This window comes from Phaenicophaeus curvirostris, chromosome 14, assembly GCF_032191515.1.
Source record: "Phaenicophaeus curvirostris isolate KB17595 chromosome 14, BPBGC_Pcur_1.0, whole genome shotgun sequence".
Taxonomy (NCBI): domain Eukaryota; kingdom Metazoa; phylum Chordata; class Aves; order Cuculiformes; family Cuculidae; genus Phaenicophaeus; species Phaenicophaeus curvirostris.
In genome coordinates this window covers 19,394,955-19,406,786 of record NC_091405.1, presented here as the reverse complement: position 1 = coordinate 19,406,786, position 11,832 = coordinate 19,394,955, and the positions used below count along the sequence as shown (strand labels likewise).

At 46.7% G+C, this 11,832-nt stretch overlaps 1 long non-coding RNA gene across 1 annotated transcript; it reads left to right on the top strand.

Annotated features, from left to right (window-relative positions):
• The first annotated feature begins 248 nt into the window (after positions 1 to 248).
• Positions 249 to 11,486, top strand: LOC138726477 (uncharacterized). The gene is made up of 4 exons (XR_011338448.1): positions 249 to 464; positions 1,388 to 1,482; positions 9,793 to 9,938; positions 11,043 to 11,486. It is a non-coding gene; the product is annotated as an uncharacterized lncRNA (long non-coding RNA).
• The last annotated feature ends 346 nt before the right edge of the window (positions 11,487 to 11,832 follow it).

Here is an 11,832-nt window from a genome sequence, read left to right as displayed (position 1 = left end):
GTAGCTATTTATTGCGGTTATTAAACTGTACCTTATTCCTCTAATTTTTACTAGTTCCTGGTTTTACTTCTTTAGTCAAAACCCACCATGTTTAAGCAGAGCTGTGTTTTGGTGTTGTCCTGGGTGCCGTGTGCTAATCCATCTCGTATGCCAAGTCTTACTGGATAAATGCAATGCTCACTGAATTTTCCTTCTTTGTGCTTCACATTTTTTGTACAGAATAGGAGAGAGCACGGATGATGTGAGAAGCGAAGGCTGCCGGTCTACAGGGAGCAATGTTTAGAGGATTTGTTCTGAGCAGGACCCAAACTCATGGCAATAGTTTGCTGAGGCTTTGCCAGAAAACCTGGGAATGACAGCGATGCCCTCTGTGTCGTTCTGGATAACAGAAGGTTTATGCTTGGGCCACTTGCAGATGGCTGCCTAAAGCACCACGGGGCCGGGCAGAAAGCTACATCTTTAAGGTTTGTCCTTATTTCTTATTTTCCCAGAAAAAAAAAAAAAAAAGCAGTAACGCATACCAGCAAACTCGAGAGAACACGAAATATGGTCAAATTTCACATGCAGTCACAGGTCTATTTTAATTTTCTTATCATTGAATCAGTGGCACTGCCCAAAGCCTCCAGTTTCATGGTGTTTGGTGCTCTTCAAACATGTGCTGGAATATCATGCCGAGACATCGCTACTTTATTTGGATTTTGAAGCTGTGCCTCACTACCAGTTGTCTCAAAACACATATGGGAACCTGTCTCAGGCAGCTTTAACCTGAATTCTTTTCTAATGTTGTTTGGGCTCTGCTGTTCTCTGTTCCCGGGAGATGAGACGGCAGACTAAGGTCAGCACCAAAGCCTGATAACAAGCGAGCCCCATCCAAGCCCCACAGAAGTCAGTGGGAAGGCTTGGGTGGACAGCTGTGGTTTTGACTCAGACCCAGAGATGCTAGAAAATAACAAGGGGGACAGAAGGAAATAGCTTGGTCAGCTTTGGGGATTATTCCTCCTGTCCTTTGAAAGGAATAAATATATGGTTTTTGTTATGAATTTCTCTGAATAGTTGTTTGTGCTCCCAGTCAGCCATGTCAGAGCAATGTTCCTGTGTGGTGGAGGCAGAGCAATTCTGAGTTTGCAGGTTTAAACATAATTTTTCAGTATAGTTCAATGCAAAGCACTGTAAGTCATCAGTTTTCTCTCAGCCATGCTGGTCTGCTCTGCGTGAAAGCATCCACACGCTGTGCAAAAGTGTGAGGACCAGACTGACAGAGAATGCTTAAGTAGCTAAGTTGGTTATTTATTCATTTCAATGTATGTGGATCAAGACATTTTTCTGTGATGCAAGGCGGCTGCCAAACCTCTGATTAATTTGTAACTCTTATTCTATCTTGTCTCAGTCTTCTGTTTCACAGAAAAGGATGCAGACACAATTTCACTGCCGGCTGCCTTGAAAATCACAGCCCTCCGGAGCATCTCCCAAAGAAGAAAGCAGGTAAGAGGCTGCATTTCATTGCTTTAGTTTTGCAGGAGTAAACTGCACACCCATGTGCCTGTAGAAATGCACAAGAAAAATACTGTCCTAGGCAAAATGTACATACATGGGCCTTGGGCACAGGCAGCACCAACAAATGAGGTCAGGTTTATGCTTTTCAGAAGTCTAACTATCTAAATAAGGCAGTTACATTTTGGCCCCTTCTCCTAACGATTGCAGCACAAGTGAGTAACCGGGTAGACGTAGGAGGGAGAGAAGGATGAGGCAAAGCCAGCATGTACCAGTCATTGAAATGGCTTAGAAAAGGATCTTACAGCTTGAAGACAGTATCGCAGCCGTTCAGTGGGGCTGCTTCCTTCTGCCACTCCCCACACATGCAAACAAAGCAAATTCTATCTCCCGATTTCACCCCTTGTTGTTTGTTCAATGACAGGCGTTGAAAAGCCTGCTGAAAAGCACACTGAAAAGGTACATTTTTAATTATTTTTTCAAAGACCATTTCTATTATTGTTGTTGTTCAGGAAGCAATAAGATAAATAAGTCTGCAAACCAGAAAACCTCAGGTGTTAATTAAGTTATCTGGCAGGTGAGAAGTTGACCTCTTTTCTTGGCCAGTTCTAGCTGGGCCGGGACCCCCCCATCCACCACAGCTCACTGAAAACACCTGGCCTTAGCTTTGCTTCTTTGTGGTCTCATGGCTCCTTTTCTTTCAGCCAGTTGTCTGTTTGGATGTAGGGATCAGAGTGTCTTTGCCTGGTAGGTAAAATAAAAATGCACAAGAGAAGCTTCTTGAGGAAAGGCAAACTGAGGACTGTGTTCTCTGTTCTGTGTACGTATGCGTGTATCTGTATATCTGGTCCTGACATTCCTTCTACTTGTTGGGTTGTGATAGGATTGTGCTCTTGAATTTCTAAATAGAAATATGCTGAAAAAAGTGCTTTCTCACTCAAGCTTTGCAGCTTGTCCTTTCCGATGCAGATGTCTGTGAAATGACTTGCGTACATTTTAACACAAGACCAGATAAAGGTACACGTTTATATACTTCCACACTCCACAGAAGCTTCTGTTGCTCTACACCATCAGCCCAACACCACTGTGCCTGCAGGCAATTAGTGTGTTATCCACAGAATATTTTCTTTAACGGTGTAGAAGAGTTTATCTTAGGAAAATAAGCCCCTCAGTGTTCTCGTTGGATAACTCCAAGTGAATCACTGGTCATTCCTGCTCACCGGAGAAATTATTTCTTTCCTATCTACAAGTGCTCTAAACTCACCCTGTGATGTGAAGAAAACAGGCAGCGTACTTTCGTTTGTTTGCATCAGCATGCAAATGTTCTGCAATCGTGTTTTATCTGACAAGATGATTAATTGCATCTGCACGAGTGCAAGTGGAATTCAGATCTATCTCCCATCCCTGAACTTGGCTGTAGTAAAGGGGGGATGTTGGTTTGGCTCTGAAAAAACACAAAAGCTTGGCTTCTGTCAAGTGTGGAGCTTCAAACTGGGTCTATTGATCGAGTTCCATGTTTTACCCCTTTGCTCCCATAACCTTAACTACCTTTTTTTTACAAAAAATGAGATGAGCCTCATTGATGATATTATGTGAGTCAGGGATGTGTCAGAGACCAGAAGTGTGATAGCTGTTCTCCTGCCACCGCAGGCATCCAGCTACCATGATTTATGTGCCATCGACAACGGGGCATGCTCAGACTTGAAGGACTAGTGCTGACCTTGCCTGGCTAATCGTTTCTACACTCCTTGTTTTGAGTGCTCCACCTTAAGGTTTCTCATGACTCACTTTCTCTCTGGAGTGAACAAATAAATCCTGAAGGACTCTGTACACTTCCAAGTCTGTAACCTGTCCCCTTGTACTTGCCTTGTTCCCAGCAGCAGAAGCTCTCCAGGTAGTAGTGCTCTTTGTTACGGTGTGACCTCAGCTGTAGCCCTTGCAGAGCTGAGACGATGATGGTGATGAGGTTGTTTTAATCTCCTGCTGAATGGCAACCCAACACTCTCACAGCTGCTACAAGGAAGGGATAAAGCTCCTCTGCTCTCTGGAGACAGGGAAGCTGGACATTTATAGTTCACCTACCAAACAGGGAACCTCAAATGTTCAGATGGAAACCTTGACCATAATCAAAAGTTTATTGAAGCAAAGTAAAGCCTGATTATATCTCATAGGGTTGCATCTACATTGTATAGATATATCTTGGGATATACAGATATATCTGGCTTGGGATAGGCCAGCAAGGGTGAGGGACACATCAAAATGTCATCAGAAAGAAGAAGGGAGGCCTGATCTAACATGCTAAGAGCATTGCTGCCCTAGTGGTCCCTGGTAGAGACACATCTAATGGGATGGAACTTCACCACAGCAGTCACAGGGGAGCAATGTTAGAAGTAGGGCACTATGGGTTGGTCCAGTGTGAGGGAGTAACTTCAACTGCAGGGCTATGATGCAGAGAAGGATGTGGTTCTTTTAATTCCTTCCCCTTGTCCCTTTGTTTCCTTCCCAGGCACACACAAAATCTTCCTCTGCCCCACCCTCCCAGCTCAATTTTTCTACTCTCTTCATCCTTTCCCTGTTGTAGAGACTAGCTCACCAGTCTATACCCACACCCTGTGCAGGAGGAACTTACCCACATTGAGTTAAATTTGCCTCCTTTTGGCTATTTCTCCCTATCTGGGACCCATATGCCGAGCAAAACAATTGTAAATGGGGTTAGTTCATTCCCTTGGCATGGGGTGGCCGGAGACAGGGCCGGGAATGGGTTCTTCAGAAAAGGTTGTATTTCACAGCTGCGCCCTTCAGTTGTGCCGGAGGGACTCATTGTCATGAATTTACAAAGCTGGGTCGCACCACCAAGCTGTGCGTGGGAGCCCAGGTTATGAGTCTCTTCTCCATCAGACAGGAGGTTGCTAGGAAGGTCTGGGAGTCATGGACACACAGAGCACAACTGCCCAGGACATAAAGGACAGGACCTGTCCTGCCATTAGCTTTTAGAGCCAAAGTCTCCTTTGCTTCAGATGACTCTTTAGGTGTGTGTAAGGAACCACAGAAAGGTCAGGGCTAGATTGCTTCACACCACTGAAATACGAATTCATACATTCATCCTAGAGCAAGGCTTGTGCAACAAGACAAAATGGAATAACATCAAAGCTGGGAGCAAGATCACCACAGAACATACCCTGACAGCCCCCGGGAAGGTGATGCTGAATCTGCCCTCAGATTAATCAGGGATTTTTCGTTTTTGGCACTGACGTGACCTTAAAGCTTTCCTTTGCATGCTAAAGATGCCACCGTTGACACCAAGAGGTGCAGTGCAGGAGGACTACATCTCTGAAAGGAAGTTCCCAGGCGATGTGCCAGTACTCTGCAAATAGATAAATTTATGGTCTTTCAGGTACAAACAGGCATGATTTGTGATCCAGAGGAGGATGTGGTTCTTTCCATTCCTTCTCCCTGTCCCCTTCTCCTTCTGAAGCCCATGTGAGCATGGCCCAGTGCTGTGATCGTGCCGGGGCTGGTAAACAATATTCCTATTCTGAATTACTTGAGTAGCTTCACCAAAAATTAGTATAAGCCCCAGAAGCACAGGCTGTTAATCGTTCTGCAAGATACTAAGCTGACTTCACTGCTATAATTCAAGAAGCCCAGTAACTGTAAGGCTTGCTCAGATCTCTCTGGCTGAATCTCTGCTCTTTTGTTATTGACTCCAGTTTAAAATTTCATGAACACTAAGCAGTTTGTAAACTAGGGAAAAATTCCTCTTTCTGAATTTGCAGTCTCTTTTCCCATACTGATCTTGCACTGAAACAGGCTGTGTTTGGGATGGGAAAGGACTCTCAAAGTTCTTGTGCTGTGCTGAAAAAATCCATCTCCCCAGACAGGTGCAGACAGCCCTGAACTTGCTTTGCCCACGCTCTGCGATGTTTGGCTACGTGCCGGCTCTACAGCCGTGCTGCACGGCACAGCGCCGGAGCCTTGCCATGCGCTCCCAGTGAGACCAGGCACCTGGAGAACAAACAACATTTTTCAGCAACCTCCTTGGGTCTGATGGTGAGGAGCGTGACAGCTCTGTGGTCGGGTGGTACCTGTGACACTGTGACCGCGCTCAGGTGTGCAAAGCCGGCTGCCATCCGGGTTGCAATATGAAAAAGATTACAAATTAAAGGCTCGTGATGTCCAGCAACAGCCCCGAGGAGTGCTGGAGCCGGCGTGCCAAGCGCAGTGATTTATAATGAAGCAGCAATTTATAGCCCTCTTCTTCTGACTGTTTTCTGTCAGCCAGCTCGAAGAGGAGCGTTTGGCAGGTTCTCGTTGGGCCCATGGTTCATGGTGGTGTTTCTCAGGGACTGTAAACAGGGAAGTGCTTTTCATATGAGTTTGGCTATTAGTTAGGTGTTTTTTCCGCTAATAAGAATACAAAACCTCTGCGTATCAGGGAGCAAGAGAGGGAGATGTGGAAACTGCTGTGTGCATGATAATTCGTGATGTCTAGTGCTCAGGTGTTTCTCTACCTGCCTAGGACTGCACTGTACGGCTTTGCTGGCTTCCTCCTCTCAAGCATCTTAAAATGCCTTGTAGACCGCGCCTTGTGGGGAACAGAAATACACTTATTACACCAACTGATAAACAAACGTATAGATAAATCAACAAACCTGTTTGGGGTCTGTTTCCATTCTAAAGTAATCATCTTCAGCAGAAGAAACAATTTTCAATGGTAAATAAGGGTTAGGAGGTTGTGGTGCGCTCAGGTAAGCAGAGCAGCATCCTCTGGTTCTCCCAGGCTGGGGGAGGCAGCTGGTGCCCCATCGCTGCTCCAGCCGGGCAGGCCGAGGCACTGCGGGTGGGTTGGCTTTGCCAAGGCTCTGTGCCAGTTTTGGAGATTCAGAAAGCCCTGATCCAGGACTCCCAGTCTTCACTAATTCCATAAAAACCACGTTTTCTCCTCTTGTGGCCAGCATTGTCTCAGCAGTATTTGTGATCGCTCTCATACAAAGCCATGTTTTTCCCTGGGCTGTTAATGTTGGCATATAGGTGTTTTCTATCAGCCTTCTCCAACAAATTGAAGTTGTTCTGAAAGTAGAATTAAGTAAGGAAGATTTACTACAGCTTAAAAAAGCCAGTACTTGCAAAGTACACCCCCAAAGGGATGCTTTGGGATCCAAAGTCTCATTGCCTATCATTGTGCTGAAAATTCTTCCATAGTCAAAGCCTTTCCATGTTTCTTCCTAAGATATTAACATGGATTTAATCATGCATTTAAACAGCTAGCGAGATAAAACTTGTTTCTAAATGATGAGTTGAGTAGAAGTGCCATCAAGTTATTTACCTTGCATTTTCAGTGGTATTTTTTTGGCCATTGATAATTATGCAGGTTTCCTTCCTTCCAATAAGAAGGATAAACTTTTGAAGTCTTTCACGCTGGTCTTGGGAGAATAAGAACAGTGTATGTTGTATGGCTGTATGTTGTTAACCTAAAGATCATTAGAGACAGTTGCAACGTGGCTCCTAAAGCTGAGTTAGTGGAAGTAAGTGACACTTTTCCCAACTTTCTCAACAGGAACGCCACTTGCCTTTCCCACAGCTGGCTGTGTCCTTGAACTGCAAACCAAAGCATCCCCTGGCATCCCTCTCCAAAGCCTCCTGAGCCACAACTGCTGTGGCCGGGGCCGTTGCTTGGTGGGACCAAGCTGATGAAAAGCTGCTCGTTGTTATCCTGTTGTACAGGTGCACCAGAAGCTGCTGTGAACGTGGGAGGCTCTGAGCCCCATGAGAAGCGTGAGCGTGTTTGGGGCAGGATTGTGCCTCAATAACAGCCACACATCAGCAGTTTGTGGCCCCCTCCCTGGCGGTGCCCTCCAAATTCAGGGGACTCCTGCGATCCTGGCCAGGATGGGGCTTTAGATGTATTTTAGAAATACAAGTTTCAGATTATGGGTTATCTCAAACTTGTTGCCCGCTGCAGACCATCCTAAAGGGTGGGCAGAGCCTCCTTTGTCACTGCCCTCTGAGTACACAGAGCACTTGGCTGGCAGGAGCGAGCCCGGGTCCCGCACAGCACTGCCACTGTCACAGCGTCCTAAGCTCTTCCAGGGCTCCTCTGTCTGAACTCGGACTGAAGTTGTGGAGCAGAGTGAGCCAAAATGTCATTTCAAGGGACATTTTGACTTCTAAGTGACCTGCTGTGGCAGTAGCTTTACTTGGAAAGCCAGCTTTTTACTTATGGACTTTTTTTCCCCTTCTTTGTAGTTTAGTTAAAGTACTTGTGAGTCTAAGTGGACAGCTGCCTTCTGTATAAGCAAAAATCACCCACTGTCAGCTGCAAGCAGGAGGCTGCCTGGTCTGCGCTGCTACCCAGTGCAGCCGGGACCAGCTCACCTGCAGAGCAGCGCGTCCCGATCCTCAGCTTCGCAGCAGCCATCTGGGGTGCTTTGTGCCGTCCTCAACGCCCTTCAGCCGCTGCCAAAACCCTTGTGAGCCCGGTGTCGCGGTGAGAGCCCTCGGGAGGGGGGTCTGGAGGCTCCTGGCGAGCTTCCTCGCGGGGCAGGCATCACCTGGCCGCTGGGCGCCCGCTGCAGAGGTGAGTCGGGCAGGGAACCCTGCGAGGCCTTGGCACTCGCCGGCGCTGAAACCTGCCGCCTGCCTCTGCCCAGCTCGCCCTTCCTGCCGCCTTTCCCCCGGGGTCCTAACTCCCGACTTTGTTGCTCTATAAACATAATAACAATAATTATTCTCTCATTGGACACATAGCCATCTTCTTTGTTTGCAGGCTTAGATAAATATCATTCAAATCGTGGAGTCTGATTCATGACGGTGGCAGCCCTCCAAAACCTCCTTGCCCATGGAGAGAGTGTTTGTGTGAGAGAGATAGAGAGTTTCACTGTACGAAGTGCAAGAAACTGGAAGCCAAGTGAATTAAATACAAAGCAGATAATTATGTGTAATTCATTTACTGACTAATGATTGCACCTGGTACGGAGGTTTATGAATTCATTTGACTCTGCATAAGTTCTCAAAAACAATCTCCCTGCTACAAGATAAAAACTAGGCTGGTATTTCTGACCAGACCGGCATTTACATTAGTGTTATTGTAAGATTCTGCCTTTTTGGCTCATTCCTTATTTTATCTCACGACGTTGTGCTTTTCCTGGGTTCGCCTGGTGTCTCTTTGGCAGTGATGATTGCTCAGTGCTGGTCGAGGCTCGGTGACCCTTCAGAATGAAGCCATCACTCTGCTCCTGAAAGCCGCCCAGTGCAATTAGCGTGGCCCTGATCTCCCATCAGCTGCAGGCAGAGCTTGCCACGGAGACTGCGCCTTTGGCGGGGGGGTGGCAAGTTACGGCCCCCCTTCCTCTCTGCTGGGATCACCAGCAAACTGGTGCTCTTGCCATGGTGTCACCCGGTTGTCAGCGCAGCCCAATGCCATCAGTTCCTTCCAGCTGAACACCAGCAGGCACTGTCAGCATTCACCTGGGTTGATGTCAGCTTGAAGGCCCATAGACAAAGCCTTTTAATGGGTGAAAAAGCTCGTGCTAACCCACTGGAACCCAGCGGCAATGTCTCAGAGTTGATGTCAGCCTCAGGACAGCAGCCGCTGTGACTCCGTTTGCTCCTGACACACTCGGTCCCTGCTCCAGAGCGTAGGTCTGAGCCGTGCTGGGCAAAGCAACCTGCCCGAGGCCTTGCAGAGTGCTGCCAGCAGCAGAGATGCTTCCTGAGGTGATGCTCTTAGCAAGGGGCGGAAGGGAAGGAGCTTCAGGAGCCCCTCTCCTATACCGTTAACGTGATAATGGCAGCTCACCTTAATCACCCCCCTCCCCAATAACACTCTACACTCAGCGAATTGTTCAGGTCCTCTCTGATGGTTGTTCATCAAATCAACAGACCACCGACTGTGTTTCCTACCAAACCTCTCCTGACCAGCATTTAACTGGGATTCATTTACGTATTCGTCAGTTTAAGCACAGGGGCTATGAGAGGTTTTGCGCGTGGGGAGAGGGCTTCATCCGCAGGCACTGGGTGAACGCAGGTTTCCAGGAGATGCCATTTAAACTGACTTTGGGAAGGGAGCAAAGCAGGAATGACATATAGGTGAGAGGGGAAGTGATTTAGCAGTTTGAATAGAGGCTGTTTAATAAGTTATGAGATGATGACACTGAAGGAAGTAAACTCTATAAGGGTATTCCACTTGCATAAACTTTCTAGCATGATTTGCCATTGAGTGTTTTATGTAACACGGTGAAGCCGAGCTTGTGGCTGCCCATAAAATAGCTGAAGTGTCCGATGTTGCTCCCGTTGTTGCAGGAACGTGCGCTCAGAGGTGCCTCCTTGGAGCTGTCTGAGTCTCGGTGCCTGCTGATGTTGGGGAGCAACCCGAACTTACCGTGCACTGAGCATCCCCGCACACAGCACCGAGGCTGTGGGCTGCTTTCTCCATCCCTGGCAGCCAGGTAAGGAAAACATCAGCAACAACAACCAAAAAGAGTAACCCCGTGCTCTGCTACTTTTGATTTGAGTGATTTCTAATTAGAAAAGCCCAAACCAGCTCATCTTGTTCACACGAGCATTCCCATTGACTAAAATGCAGTCAGCACCTGCTTTAATTTTGAGCCTATGCAATCCTTTTCCGATGAGGATCTGGCAAGCCAGAACAGATTGCAGTTTATGAGAGACTTGCAGTATGATAGTATTTTACATGTAGGTGGGTCCTCATTTTAGATAGCGAGATGCAGAGCCAGTGAGCCTGATTCATAGCTGCCTTACTCCGGTTTTTCAGTGGAATAACACCTCTGAATCATCAGCAAAGTTGAAATAACAAACGATAAAATGGGGGCATTGTCTCTAAGTTTGCAGCATGTGTATGGAAATGACGAGCTCCTTCTTGCAGAACCACTAGGCTATATGGATTTTTTTCAGTTCAAAAACCTATAAAGAATATGGCAATGTGTCTGTGCGCTCAAGTTTTACATGTCAAAACCCCAATTAAAATCTAATATAACAGCTAGCGTGGGACTCCCACAGTGTTTCGATTTGGTTTTTTTAGTCAGAAAAAAAGGATTTTTTGAGAAGAGAGCTTACGCAGCTTCTGAAAAGATGCAATTTTTGGTGCAGTTCATTTCTATGCACCAGGTGAGCACTGTGCAAACCTCAGGAATAGCGTAAATTAAAAATCTAGTCCTGGTTTCATGTGAATCTATGAAGATGCTCTCTGAGCAATTGAAAAGAACAGAGTAATTGCAATCTTTTTACAAATAATGCTTTGGAAAAGGCAACTGAAGGCAGTAAGCAAGCTTGCAATTAGTAGTTCTAATTACAAAGTAAAAACAGTGTAGTACCGTAAGTAAAGGCCAAATTGAAGTGATGCAATAGGAACAGTAGAACAGCAGCTGAAGACGGACAGATGATCCAGCAAGAGAAGTACTTCTAAATTATCCATATTTTCCCAATAACAGCAACAAGAAAATGGTAAAGTAAGAGCTGTGCTTTGCTTTGTTAATGTAACTTTTACAGTAACCCCATCTCACTGCCACCTGATGCTTGTGCTTCTTTTGTAGACCAGAGTCTCCCTTGGATGACAGTCACAGTTGCAGCATCAGGTTCAGAATTGAGCAGCTGGCAGAAGCACAAGCTGATGTGGGAGCCTGTGGCTCAGACACTGGGCTCAGACCATCTATGTCATTTGGCTTTATCGGGGGGCTGCTCATGACTCCCTACCCTTTCCACCCCTGTAAGCAGGTATTGAATGCCACAGCCTCTCCTTATTTTTGAGCTGGAACCCATGTGCTTTCAAGGTAAGGCAGATTTATGTTAGAGGCAGGTGATGAGCTTGAACAAGGACCAACTGAAGTACAGCACAGGGGACTGTGCCCAGTCATCTGTGGTGAGTTTTGGTACGCACACGTCCTTAGCTCCATCCAACTGTGACAGTGGGAAATGTGGAGCTCCAGCTTATGGAGCAGCCTCGCTGTAGCTCTCCTCCGAAGGAAGCGTGGGGAATAGCAGAGCAGGAGTTCATGCTGCACGCCTTGCAGAACTCTCAAGGTCCTGGATGCAGCTACAGAAGATGAAGAGACATAATCCCCGAGGGAAATGTTTTTATTTATTCTTCTTGGGTGCACATACAGCAATCACCCGTGCAGCATGATCGGGGATGTTGAAAACCATTTCATTATGTTCTATAAATAAAGGACTGATGTGGTTCAATTGTATCAATTATGCAACTCTTCCAAGTGGTGTAGTAAGGGGTAAATGCAGGCAAAGGGCACTCAGGGCGCTCCCTTTGTACCCACTACTACTCCGGGCACTTCTGGTGCTTACCTGCTCCGTGCATACCACAGAGAGATG